Source organism: Panthera uncia, assembly GCF_023721935.1.
Source record: "Panthera uncia isolate 11264 chromosome B2 unlocalized genomic scaffold, Puncia_PCG_1.0 HiC_scaffold_24, whole genome shotgun sequence".
NCBI classification, from domain to species: domain Eukaryota; kingdom Metazoa; phylum Chordata; class Mammalia; order Carnivora; family Felidae; genus Panthera; species Panthera uncia.
Window position 1 is genome coordinate 59,558,717 of NW_026057580.1, and position 14,942 is coordinate 59,573,658.

The 14,942-nt window shown below is 38.3% G+C and overlaps 1 non-coding gene across 1 annotated transcript; it reads left to right on the forward strand.

Annotated features, from left to right (window-relative positions):
* The first annotated feature begins 8,684 nt into the window (after positions 1-8,684).
* On the forward strand, positions 8,685-8,822 carry LOC125939248 (U4 spliceosomal RNA). The gene has a single exon (XR_007462992.1). It is a non-coding gene; the product is annotated as a U4 spliceosomal RNA (small nuclear RNA).
* Positions 8,823-14,942: the final 6,120 nt, after the last annotated feature.

Consider the following 14,942-nt stretch of genomic DNA (forward strand, 5'->3'; position numbering starts at 1 on the left):
TCTGCAATAAAGTGCATGGGGAACACCAACTCTGATTATTTATGAATGGAATTCAATAAGACTTCCTGAGATGATTCTTGGACTATCTGAAAGGATGAATAAGAGTTAGCTCAGTAAGGGACAATGTAGGAAGGGAAAGTACCGTAGCTAGTAGGGGATGATGTCTGAGAGTTTCAAGTGTTGGTGAGGATTTGGAGCCCAGAAAAAACCCCTGCTGGTGGGAGTGTAAATTGATATACCACTGTGGAACACGGGGAGGCATTATTTATTACAGTTGAATAGAATACATATTATCCCATGACCCACAAACTTCCCCCAAGATGGGATATACCTAGAGATACACGCTTATATGTACCAGGATGAGTGCTCCTGAGTGTTCACAGAAATGTTTATTTTAAATGTCTTAAGCTGAAAATAGTCAAAATGCCCAGTAACAATGGGATGGATAAACCAATTGTGATATAGTCATACAATGAAATGCTTCACAATACTAGAGGGAACAGATCACAAGTACACAGAGTAACGTGGATGAATCTAATGACTTAAGGTTAGGCAAAAGCAACACTTCATACAGTATGACTACATTTACACGGAATTTAAAAACACAGGCAAAACTAATCTATATTATTAGGGATAGATTTAATCATGGTAAAAATAGAAAGAAAAGCAAAAGAGTGATAAGTGGAAAAGTCAGAAGATGGGAGGCTTTTATGTATGGTTCTGCCAGTTATATTAACAGTAAAAATTTTAAAAATGCAGTCCAATATCTAATCATATGGTTTGAAGACAATTATCCAAATCTCTGTTCTTTCTTCTTTAGTAATTCTTACCTTATGCTTAATTTTCCTACTTTGCTTCTGTTCTCTTTTATTTTTCATCCAGTTACTTCAAACATTAAAAATCAGCTAATATAAATGTTAAATTTGATTGTGATTCTGTTATGCTGAAATTTCGATGTCAAAATATATGCAAAAATCTTGCAAAAGAGCCATTTTCAGGCAAAACAGTTATATATGACTGGCTGAACTCATTGAATAATCTCATACAGAGAAACATATTCACAGTCAGGCACCTCGTGTTGTTTTAAAAACAACAAATGTGGCTATTTGAAAAAGCCAAGATGACTAATTTATTTCAGTTTTCATTCTGTTATTTAGATCATGAAAAACCAATGCCTAATAAAGATTTTGGGGGATACACAAAAATAGTGTTTAATAGGTAAAAATGAACTTTTATGACAATTGCTTTTTAAGCATTTCCACAAGGTCAATAAGGAAAATATGGATTACATATTCAGAATAATAGGTTTGGGCACGTATATGCATTTTTGGAAATGATGATTTAAGTTTAAGACATAGGTAAACATTTTTCAATGAATTATGTATAGCAAAATCTGTTACCTCCCAAATCATTTATGTATTTAAATATCTCTTCTCCAAATATAATCTATAGGTATATGACTCCCTAAGTTTTAGTCAACAGTCATGCTAATAAGTATGTTTCTAAGGCTAATGACCTTGTGTCTAAGATTGGGAGTATAATTGATAAGGATAAATATTATTTTTTTTTAACGTTTAACAAAAAAAATTTTTGCTAAGTCAGAAGGCTCGCCTGTGATCGACAATTCCTAGGCTATTAAAGTTTTAACCCAAATCTCTTCAGCTCCACCTTTCTATCTCCCTATACCTTTTCCTTTATTCAACTCCTGGCTCTTGAATTCTCTGAAGAAGATAGGAACTTCAGAGAGTGGGAAAAGGAGTTATCTGTAAAAGAATACGATGTGTGGAAAGAACCCTGAAAGTAAACTGTAAACTTGAATCTAAAACCTTTGTTCATGTCGTTACAAACTAGACAAGGTAAGAACCCTGTGACCTTGGCAGTTACTGTTTTTCTCCCGAGGTCGATTAAAACCTTTATTGAGCATCTCCTGTAAATGTTGCAATTTAAAGTAAAGGCAAATGGGTGTATTTGTAAAAATTCTATACAATTGAAATTTTATGAATCCTTTGGTAATATTTATAAGAAGTTTCTTGCTTTACTAATTCACCTAATTTCCAATTTGAGAAATTCATCCATTGAATAATAAATTCATATCAATGAAAATAACCTTCTTGTCCTTTACCTTGTCTTGTTAGCTGTGGCAGGTAGCTGCCTTCCTTCCCTCTAGGTATATGAACATGAAAAAAGCTAAACATGAAAAGCTACTGTTAATATTTTGTGCTTCATAAGGCTTAGAAAATACCATAATCTTATCTTTCTCATTCTTATTTCTTATTCTTATACCTTAGTAGACACTGCTTGTTAGTTAAATATACAGAAACAAAATATTAATTCACTGATCATTGATAAATATTAGCTATTAGAAATTTTAAGCATTATTTATTTAAATTATGTTCATATTTTAAATATTGTTAGTATTTACATAGAAAGTTTTTTTACAATCTTTCATACAAAGAATCTCTCAATTCTTTTCTTTTCTTTTTTTAATGTTTATTTATTTATTTAAAATTTTCAACATTTATTCATTTTTGAAAGGCAGAGAGAGACAGAGCGCGAACAGGGGAGGGGCAGAGAGAGAGGGAGACACAGAATCTAAAGCAGGCTCCAGCCTCCAAGCTGTCAACACAGAGCCTGACATGGGGCTTGAACCCACAAACCATGAGACCATAACCTAAGCTGGAGTTAGACGCTTAACCGGTTGTGCCACCCAGGTGCCCCAAGAATCTCTCAATTCTTAGGTAACATTTCATTATATCTAAGCGCCATTTCATCCAGGACAACTCCCTCTAATGGTATAATGAAAATCAGTGCTTTCTCTGACTTATTTCACTTAGCATAAAACTTTCTAGGTCTATCCATGTTGCAAATGGCAGGATTTCATTCTTTTTCTAATATTCTATTCTACATGTATACCACATGTTCTTTATCCATTCATCAGTTGGTGGACATTTGGGCTCTTTCCATAATTTGGCTATTGTAGATAATGCTTTAATAACATTGGGGTGCATTTCACTCGTATATGGAATTTAATAAACAAAACAATCATAGGGGGAAAAAAGAGAGGCAAATCAAGAAGCTGACTCCTAACTATAGAGAATAAACTGATGGTTACCAGAGGGGAGGTGGGTGAGGGGATGGGTGAAATAGGAATGGGGATTCAGTAGGGCACTTGTCGTGATGAGCACCGGGTATTGTATATGTAAGTGTTGAATCACTAAATTATGCACATGAAACTAACATTGCACTCTATGTTAACTAACTGGAATTTAAATAAAAATTAAAAAAAAGAAAACCAGTGTTAAATAAGATTAACTTAATAAATACTCCTTTGCAGAAAACTATCTACATTATCTCTATCAACCCTCATGGTACCTCTGGAGTGAAACCATCCACCCAGGTATTACATGAAAGTACTTCCCCCTTGAAATTTCTAGGCATAAAACTATTTTTCATTTACTAAATTGCAAGTTTTCACGCTTATTTGAAATATAACTCCAGAAAACTCGTCCTAAATAGTTGAAGACATCTTTTTGTAGGAAGATTTTCTTCTTAAGAAAAAAAAAAAAAAAAGGAAATTTATGCTTGTGAGGTTGGTGTTGAGAGAAGACTGACAGTGTCAGTTTAATGTATTCTGATTCACATTGTTCATCTATATACACTGACATCTTCATACATACACAATTTATTCATGATGGGTAGGACAAGCAAATGGAGGAATGAATATAAAGGAAATTAGATGTTTTTTTTTTAAAGAAAAAGAGTGTTAAGAAGTCTGAAAAGTGATAAGAAAACGTACATGGCAAAGAAGAGCATGATGTAGAGAATAAATCAAAAGAACAGATGATGAGTTCACTTACATTGCAGCCATATTTCACACAAGTTTGATTATTTAAAAAAAAATCCTAACATAATAATCCTCAACTATTTTTCAATGAACATAATCATGTTGATGGGATTAAGTGGCTCTAATGAGCCAGCTTTATGGCTACTTGTCTCATGACTACTTTCAAGTTAAATATCAAGAAAAAATTGTATGGGGAAAAATCCTGCTGCTAATACCTAGCAAAATTAATAAGGATGTTTCAATAGCCATAAAGCACAAAAAGTAACACTTACATTTACCTGCTATACCCCTGCTCCATACCACCCACACTGATGAGTAAGAAATACACTATATATGTATTTTTAATGTTTATTTATTTTTGAGAGAGGGATAAACAGAGTGCTAGTGGGGGAGGGTCAGAGAGGGAGGGAGACACAGATCTGAAACAGGCTTCAGGCTCTGAGCTGTCAGCACAGAGCCTGATGCGGGGCTCGAACTCACAGACTGCGAGATCATGACCTGTGCCGAAGTCAAACCCTTAACTGATGGAGCCACCCAGGCGCCCCTCCACTTCTTAATCTTTAACCTACAGTGAGGACCTTTAGAAACTGTTAAAAGGTAAACTGAGGCACATTAAAATTTTTTTCAAGAGTTTGAATGAACATCGATTGAAATCAAGTAACACCAAACTGAAAGTGGTTGGGAGTGCCCCATTGACAGGGACAAGGGGAAAAGTTTTTATAGAGAAGGTGCAGAAGCAACACAAGAAAATTATTTGATTGGCTTAGCTTACACTTGTCCTATTTGGGAAAGCCTAGTTGGCTGTTTGTGACTGGTTGTTCTTAAGTGTTATTTTTCTCAGATTCAAGGGCATAGACTTCAGCATAGGGTTTCATTTGCTTACATAGGGTACCAAAGCATTAGGGGCACTTCGGTCTAATGGCCTCCTTGTTTAATTACTTTAACAAAACATAGTACCAGTTTTAGCTCAAAACACTTCAGACCATAAAGAGAAGCAGAAGAAAGGGGATCACTCCCATGACTCTGTCTCTATCTATTGACTATCTAGACAGCAGCTACAATGACCTGATCTAACTATGGCAAACCAGGCTTCGTCACCATTTACAGCTAGAAAGAAAACCTTCTAGGGATTACTCTCACTTGTCAGCTTCCCATATATCTCTAAGTGACAAAGGAAGCTGGAGAGAAGGGACTAACAGAGTTTATCCTAATGAAGAATATACCATGAGTTGGTGATGATGATGAAAAAGTATGGTCAGATAGGCTGGGGGTGTGTTTTAAACATACCCGCCCCTATATTGCTGCCTCTCATCTACTTTGAATAAGTAGAGCTGAACACTGTAATCAACGTAGCCTAAACAACTGAACTTTATGTTCAAAGTTGAATGATACAAAGGCATTTCACTTTTTATCTCAAACATTCATACAATCTTTCATCTGAATTCTTTTTCTAACTAACCAGAGAGAAGCTTCTCTTCATTGGAATGATGAAGGAATTGGATCTCACATCTAGTGGTCTGACAGTCAGGAGCAGATGCAGATTTGTGGGTCCATTAGCTTATACAGTGGGGAGGGGTGCTCTTTAAGAAAAAAACAAGTCACAAATACAAATTTCAGGGCAAATGTTTCTTTAGAATGAGAAAAGACACGACACATTACAAATGTTAAAAAGCTAAAAATACCCTAAACACAAAATCCAGGAAAATAACATAATATTTTATTAATTGCCTAACAAGTACTTTTCTCCTACATGTTTTGGTTGCATAATCTTTAATTATCTCTTCAAATGACAACACATATGAAATATCATCTGTGTCACAGTTCAGAATCTATAGCCTTAGGAAACTATGTGATTTTGCATAAGCCTCAACTTTTTATGTCGGAGTTTTTTTTTAAGTTTATTTATTTACTTAGAGACCTAGTGTGAGTGGGGGTGGGGGGGGACAGAGAGAGAGAGAGAGAGAGAGAGAGAGAGAGAAGGAGAGAGAGAGAATCCCAAGCAGAAGCAGGCTCTGCACCGTCAGCACAGCGCCTGATGCAAGGCTCGAACCCACAAAACCACGAGATCGTGACCTGAAACGAAATTGAGAGTTGGATGCTAAACCAATTTAGCCACCCCAGCACCCCTGTCTGATGTTTTTTTTTTTCAGCCTAAGGAAAAACCATTTATCATCTGGTGGGCACCAACTGTGCACGGATTTGGGGCATCTCTGGTTGGCCTCAGGGCTCTAGGAGATACAGCCACTAATGGTGGTGACTGGCGTGTGGGAGGCTGGCTTCTGGAGGTGCTGCTCGTGTAGCCCAGCTGCTCCACAGCTCAGTCCTTCAAACCAGCACCTACTCATGCTTTTGTTCCAAAACACTACCCCAGGTGTGGCTGCTACAAGCCAGCCAAGGCTTTCATCTTTCATGAAGCATCACCTGTAACTCTTTGACAGCACTCCCCACCTACCTCATGTTTACTGATGCCCCTACCTGACCTCCAGCTGCCTTCAAGCTCCTGGGTCCTACCTCAGCTCACTTTCTGGCAGCTTCTTTTGCACCGGCACCTTTCAGTCTCTGCATCTGGACTGCTCAAGCCTGGCCAAGGTAAGGAGTGCTGGCTGGGATCCAAGGCCTGCTGCTCAAATTTGTTTTACCTTTAACTTAAGGGATTTGCTTTCTTTGCTAGTGTTCTCGCCTCATACACTTGCTGGCCCCTTGGCACACACATTTCTTTGTCAGCTACTCACATATTCCATATCAAAAGCGATCTTAGGCTTATAGAGACCATGATGCTAATCATTAACTGACTTACTGATTTTAAGTTTAATTTCACTTTTATTATGGAGTTACATTTAGTGAACTTGGTTTGATGTAAGTAAATGCTTAACTTTTGATAAGTGATTAAGGTCTGGGATGCATTCTGACATGTTATCCCACTCATTCATGAATCACTCTCCAAATGTGTGAATAAAAATTAGCCTTCCTCTGCTCAAGCATTATCTAACATTTTAATTAGCACGTTCACAATCTCCTTTGACCTTGAACTGTATTAACTGGAAGGGAATGTTCTTTGCAGATTTCAAAACAGGTTAGAAAGTCCAGACTCTTAAACTCTTTAGATTATTTGGAAAACTCCAGTTTATCATTTTGCCAGAGAAGGTTTTCTTTTCTTTTCTTTTTTTTTAAACAATTGTTGGAAATACATTTTGAAGGAAATTTACTCTTTGCTTAGGAAGAACAGAGTATCTATGACATTGTTGGCAGGAGTTGTGGTGTGGGATCAGCCAGAGTAGGGCTCTGTCAATACTTTCATGGGACCTAGTTTTGCTTTCATGAGCCCCTTCCTCCATAAAAACTTAAAATTATACCTTATAATTGTATTGGTATAAATACAAATATAATCCAGTTTGGATTCTATTTATTTTTCCCTTTTGAATTTATAAGAAATAAAAACATTTTCATTGGCCTCTAAAAGTTTTGTGGGCCCTGGGCATTGTGGCTTCTGTGCCTAATGGATGAGTCATTTCTACTTATCTTTATATTTTAAAAAAATACAACAAAGTATTGACTTGGAAACTCAAAATGCCATGCTATTCCCTCAGCTTTGAATGAAGACGACTCACTTAAAAGCAAGGCTATAACCAGTCCATGGAGCCACCATGAAGCTTACTAGATGATGAGTGTAATTTATAATGCTAACATTCAGTCTTGGGCCATATCATAGGTTTATTTCTGGAAATAAATATAAACTGAATGTAAACACTTCTAATATGTGGTGAACTCAATAATTAGAGCCAAAAATTGAGTGGGCAGGGAAAAACACACTCTGAGAATCAACTTCAGCAGATTCCAGTGTTATGTGACAAAGGTATGGAGATTTGTGAAGGAAGAAAGAGCAATGGGACAGCCTGTCTGATGAGCCACAACCAAAGGCAACGTTTCAGCAGCCTCAGGAAGATGACCCTCCACCTACTTGCTTGATGATGCTTGAAAGTAATTTAACTGAGAATGCAGACTTTCAAATCCATAGTTAAAATATTGCTTCTAATGTGAAAACTCCTGAGAAAATAAAGTATTGTACCTAACGTATGATGCAGAATTAAAGATCGCCACCTGAACTTTCTCTGAAAGCAGGTTGTGTTGAGGGGAAATGTTCTGGTTTTGCCTAGCTTTTAGAATCTAGAAGAGGCTATGGGAGCTCAAGATGGTTCATTAGAAGCATAGGTCATCCAGTGGCCTTCCCTGAAGGAAGAAGATAGCGTGGTGGGGGTGGGATGGGGAAGATACAAAGGGGGACAAGTACCCTTCTTCACAACTGATACTATAATCAGAGTAAGAGGGCAGTGGACTTTCTAAAGCAGTGTTAGAGAGTCCTGGTCTTTTGATGTTGGTTGGAGTGTAGACTGGGATAGGACTGTGGAGACGAGAAGGTGCCATGACTAAAATTAGGCCAAGAGAACCAGCAGGGCTCCTGGTACAATTGTGCAGGTTGTGCACAGCTTAAGGGTGCCACATCTAAGGGAGGGCGGTTTATTTATTTGTAGACATCATAAGTTTGTATATTTATTAAAACAGTTTTCTGGCTGATGGTAGTAGAGTACTTTGTTTTAATTAAATTGGCATATTTTGTCCATTTTCTGACAGATGGGAAGAAGAGAGTCTCTAAATTGCAGAAAGGCACATTTTGTTTAGTATCCTTGTACCCCTTCAGGAAGTTCCTTAGCTTGAAAAAATTCCTGCATTTTGTTCTCATTGAAGACAGGAGTCCTGTTTTGTTTTGTTCCCCGCCCCCATGATTTTTTTCCTATCACATAATATAGGAGCACAGTTTACCGACGAAATTGAACTTTCCCCAAGCTTTGTGCAGTGGCAGTATTGTAGCCAATGAGGTCTATCTGAGGCGCGATTATTGCTAATTGAAATTGAACTTTCCCAAGAACCATCATAGTCACCAGCCAAATGTGACTGTTGAGCATTTGAAATATGGCTTGTTTGGATGGAGATGCACTGTATGTGTAAAACACGCTGGATTTTTAAGACAAAGTGTGAAAAATATAAAATAGTTCCTCAATGACAAGTTTATATTGAAAATACATGGGAATGATAATTTTTAATATAATGGGTTAAATGAAATATATTAAAATTAATTTCACCTGTTTATTTTTAGTTTTTAAATGTGCCTACTAGAGGGGCACCTGGGTGGCTCAGTCAGTTGAGCATCAGACTCTTGATTTCCGCTTAGTTTGTGAACCCAGTGCACTGGGATCAAGCCCCATGTTGGCTCTGTGCTAAGCGTGGAGACTGCTTGAGATTCTCTGTCTCGCTCTCTCGCCCTCTTGCTCTCTCACTCTTGCTCTCTCCCCCCCCCCCTTACTTCCTGTGTGTGTACTTGTGTGCTCTGTTTCTCTAAAAAATAAAAAGATTGTTAAATGTGGCTACAAGAAACTTAAGTTACATATGTGGCTTGCGTTGGTGGCTCATATTTCTGCTGTACAGAGCTCTGCCTTAGAAGGCTGACTAGAAAAAAAAATCCTTGGTAATAATTTATACAATAATCATTTACATTATCTCCAATTTAGTACCCTTTGGTTAATAGTATTCTGATCCACTTCATATTATTTTTAAGAGTTACATGAGGCATAATCTTAAATAGGGTTAAAGAAGAACATTTCTGAAAAATGTATGTTTCTTCGTGGCAAAGATGTTAAGTTGAAAAGAAAAAAAAAATCATTTTTTTATGGCTTGACACTTTGCCCAGATAATTACAAGCTTTTATTTGGAGAAGAGTGTTGTTTGTTCCTGAAAATCTGCTAGCGTTATTTAAGTAGCCTCATATGAACATAGTGACTCATGTTTGGTATAAGATTTTTGTTTAATTTGATCACTTCAATTTATATACTGATTATGGTTTTACAGTTGTATTATTTTGTAATAGTTTGTTTTGTAGTTTATCTATAAGATGAGAAAGTAAGCATTGTAAAAGCATACTAGCCAGCTTTACTCAACTAACTAGGGATCTTTGTTCAATAGTAGCTTCTAGATATGTGACTTTTCCTCAGAACCACAGCTTTTCCTAAGGGCATGAGTGAGATGGACCAAAGGAAGGTCAATATACTTCATTGAATATGGACTGGTCTCATGCTAAGTAGAGATAACCTTGCCTGGGAGTATCTGGTTGCCAGGCCAGGCCAGGCCAGGCCAGGTCAGGCTGAGATTGAAGCTGCTTTTGTGTGGAAGTTGTGTGTGTGTGTGTGTGTGTGTGTGTGTGTGTGTGTGTGTGTGAGAGAGAGAGAGAGAGAGAGAGAGAGAGAGGAACTGGATGAGGAAAACAGAAGAGAGGGAGAGGGAGAGAGGGAGAGAAAGAGAACTTTCTGATATAATCTTTCTAAGGACTATCTATTAGCACCAATAAAACATCATCTATATTGGGACTTTCAGGGTTGAATCAAACCCTGGCTTGTCCTAAAAATTGGGAGTGAGGTGTGTAGCAGAAATGACAATGTAGAAGAATTCTTTATTGTGTCAGTATTCAGTGTTCCACATATAGGTAATGCTCACATAACACTAATTTCCAAAACATCAAAGAAAAGATATGTTCATTCAGATGGTACAATCCCAGAAGGGATGCATGAAATATTTAGTATTCATTTCTGCTTTAGGTTTTAGGATAAAAAGTTATTACGTATTTGAGTAGATGTCAAGATGGGGTTGTGAATTTAACAAAAGAAACCCTTAGATAATTTACACTTCTTTCATTGTGGTTTATATACCACAATATTGTACATTGTGGAGTACTACGTGGAAATGAGAAAGAATGAAATACGGCCCTTTGTAGCAACTTGGATGGAACTGTAGAGTGTTATGCTAAGTGAAATAAGCCATACAGAGAAAGACAGATACCATAAGTTTTCACTCTTATGTGGATCCTGAGAAACTTAACAGGAACCCATGGGGGAGGGGAAGGGAAAAAAAAAAAAGGTCAGAGTGGGAGAGAGCCAAAGCATAAGAGACTCTTAAAAACTGAGAACAAACTGAGGGTTGATGGGGGGTGGGAGGGAAGGGAGGGTAGGTGATGGGCATTGAAGAGGGCATCTTTTGGGATGAGCACTGGGTGTTGTATGGAAACCAATTTGACAATAAATTTCATATGTTAAAAAAAATTTACACTTCTTTCAAATAGGTCAAGTGCTCATAGAAGAAGAGACATTTTAGTCTGACAATCGGAAATCTACTACAGTAAAAACAAGGGTCTTCCTAACTGCTGATCCTTACTTGGTCGTCAAAGGTAATGCTTCATCTGCTTGTTTATTTTTATTATTGTTATTATTTTTAATTTCAAAAGTACAGACTTCCCTAAGCTGTGGTCCAAATAAAAAGGTAGCAGTTCATATATCTATCACTCATTATTCTATATTGAAGGCAGAAAACAAAGATATTTTATTTAACAATAAAATAATAACCATGAGCACCTAACCTCCCCATCTCAGGCACCTGAGCCCTCATCCTGGAAAGAAAAAAAAAGTTGCTTGTTGCTAAAAATCTGCTAGCATTATTTAAGTAGATTCATATGAACATAGTGTTTGTTGTTGTTGTTGTTGTTTAGCACACACTTGATTTTCATCCCCGCTTTTTAAGACTTGGACCCTTCTCTCTCTAGAGTGAGTTGAATGGTGCCCCCTGATAAGGGGTGTTTATGGGAAAGAATTCCTGATATGAACCCAGTCACAGCCTAGGAAACATTTTGGAAGCCTGAAGCCACTGACCTATTAAAATAATTTCACAAAGGATAAGAGGATTTAGAGTCTTGTGTCACTATTAAAAGTTCTGGAGCCTGAATGCCTGAAACTGAACCTGACTCTGACACTATCTGTGACCTTGGGCAGGTCATTTTACTTTTCTATGCCTTAGAATTTTCATCTGTAAGTTGGGGAATAATAATAGTACCTACCTCATAAGGGTTGTTTTGAGGATTGAGTGAAATAATGCATTTAAAGCCCCATGCCAGATGTAGAGTAAGTGCTCATGAATATTAGCTATAATTTAATTCTTCTCACTGCTCTATGCCCAAGTCTTTAAAGTATTTGTGCAGAAAATGAAATTGACAACTATTAGTTTCTTTAATATATTTCCGTAACACGTTCTTAATCTGCTGCATTTCCAGTGATGTGAAGATATCTGTTGTTATAGTGGCCTCCTCTTTTCTTCAAACTTTGGGGTTCTGCCTTCCTTTTGCTGTCACCATCACTGCCTCCTCTCTTACTCAGTCACACTTGCCCCTACACAAGTACACTGTGTTGCTTTAAGATTTCAGAGGGCAAAAAGGGACTAGTCAATTAAATAAGCATCTCCTGCCCCATCACCATCTTCTGTAATTCCTTCTTCTGTGTATCTAGGAAATTGCTGGGGAATGACATTTAGGAGGTTTGATAGTTGTTTTATTTACTAGAGTTGAGATGAAATTGATTGGTATTTTTCTGCTAAACACTCCCCTGCAGAGGTAAGAGTTTCAAGAACAAAGAAGAGGGTGGCCATAAAGAAAAGATGTTTTAATGCTGGGTGTTAGCCTGTGACTGGAGTGGTTTTCCGCAAAACTGTGGTCTGGCCTCTGGAAAAATCCTTGTCCTCGATGGGGACCTGGCCAGTGGCTGGGGGTATAAGACTGGGGATGCTGGGACTGAATCCAGGTTCTGCCCTGCCAGGAGTGAGAACATGGGCAAATTACTTAACTCCTTTTAATTTTAGATTCCTACCTGTTCAATGAGAATAATACAGCCCATCTTATCAGATTGTTTTGAGAAAATGACATGGTACAGATGAAGCACCTGGCAGACAGTAACCATGAAACAAGTGCTGGTTCTTGCTGTTGTTACTATTAATTCTCTACCTATGCCTTTGCTCATGTTCTCTCTGCATGAATGTACCTTTTCCTCCTGGATGATGTGGAGGACTCTTCTTTTTAGGAACGGCTCACCTTCTTGGAGAACTATCCTCTGATTTTTTTCCAGTGCTGGGAGTCTCACCTGCCTCCATGCTGTCAGGTTTTGTACGTGCTCATGATTTTTAGTGCTGTGTTCACATGTCCCTCCCCCCAAACTGTAAGTTACTGTAAACACATGGCATATGTTCAACATCCACTCTTTACTGAATTAACAGTTTCTCTCTCCAACCCTTATTCCTCCTGACCACTTCCCATATACCTTGCATCTATTTTCATATTCTGGACTCTTAATTTCATGGCCCCTGAGACCCCTAGCTCCCCGCCCATCTTTGTGTTCTATTCAGATGGGCCTTCTTTGGGTTCTCTTTCTCATAGCCCCACTGCTTCCTTCAGTTAGGGCAGCTTCCTCTGAGCCACCTCAGCAGAATCCCTCCTCCATCTTTCATAGTCCATGTCAAGGCTGCCTCCTAAGTCTTAGTTTCTGACTCACCCCAACTCACCTTTCTTCAACTGTACTCAGGATGGCTGTCTAGAAATGTAACAGTACCAATGCATATTACAAATGTTACATCTCAAAAGGTGCTTTGTGGTGACAGTGGTCCTTCTCAAGGTGTATGTAGCATTATGTAGATGTTAGCAACCCTGCTTGGTAAAAGGATTTCTCTCGCTTCTGGGTGCTCATGCTTAGATGTTGTTCATAGAGGATGTCATGAGTAGAGAATTATGTCTCAAAGCACCATCTGAGCCAGCAGAATATGCATGGCACCCATCCTTCCTGTAATTAGGACCCTCTCCTCTTTTATTACACAGCTGTGTCTGCTACTCTGTACTTCTAGAAGCAAGCCTTCTCCTAGTTGTTCCAAAAAGAGAATTTGAGATCCTCATTCTAGCTTTTGCGTCATCACTCCAATGAAACCATGCTTGTCAGGCTTACATAATCTGATGGTTGGCTAAATACAGTGAATTCTTATTTTAGTTGAGTTCCAGGCAATAGCTAGCATCATTGCATAGTTCCTCCTTAAAACAATTTTTGCTCTTGACTTTCTTAATATCACTTAGTTCTCTTTTTACTGGCTGAATGTCCTGCTCAGTCTCCTTTGCTGGTTTCTCTTTGCTTGCCAGTCCTTGAAGTGTTGACACTCCCTAATGTTGGGTCCTAAGCCACTGCCTCTTAGTCCTCCTCATCCCCTGCAAGGTCTTATCTCTTCCTGATGTCAGTGACTGTGTGTGTTTGTGTCTGTATTGCTGCCCAAATGATAATCATGGTGTTGATGAAGATGATATGTACTGAGTTCTTGTTATATGCACTTTAAGGATTTCATTTGCATGAAGTCATTTAATCATCACAGTAAGACTAGGAGGTAGAATGATTATTAATCCTGTTTTACAGGTAAGTGCAGAGTTAGGAGCTGACCAAACCGTCTGGCCTTGGATCATGCACTGCCTCTTTCAGTTTTACACTTCTGTCCTTATTCCAGAATATCACTCTTGGATTTCACCCAGGCACCTCAAATAAGTAATATATATTAAGAACTAAACTTACCATCGTGCATGTACTGCTCCTGCTCCTGTGTCCCCTATGTCAAGGATGGCACCAATTCTCCCCATTTGGCCGAGCTGCACAGCTGGCCTTCTCTTTGCCTTCATTCTCACCTGCTCTTTAATCAGACAGCAGATTCTCTCCATTCTCTTCCTTTACCCAGATCCAACCATGTTTTTCTAGCTTCATTGCTACTACCTCGATTGATGCTACTTTCGTCTATGTCACTGTAATAGCTTCATAACTGATCTCCCTGCTTCTTGTCTCGCTCCCTCTGCAGCCAGTACTAAACAGATGATAGGCTTTGCTTAAATACCCTTCAGTGCCTCCACGCTGACCGCAGGCCAGAGACTTACCGCCTCAGTGTGGCTACATGACACACATGTGCTTCTCTTTTCTGCCTCAGCGTGTGCACCTGTTCCTCACACAGTGTTTGTGCAGTTCCCGGAGCCTTCCACAAACGGCTTCATCTTTGTCTCTTCACACTCTCCCTTCCCTTTGCCTTTAAGTATCTGGCCTCTCCTCTTTACTCCGTTTTGGTCCACATATTATACTCTTAGTTTTTAGCTTTGTACGTTTTAGTGTTTTTATACTTTGGATTCTTGTTTTGTCCACTTGAGTATATTACCCTTTGA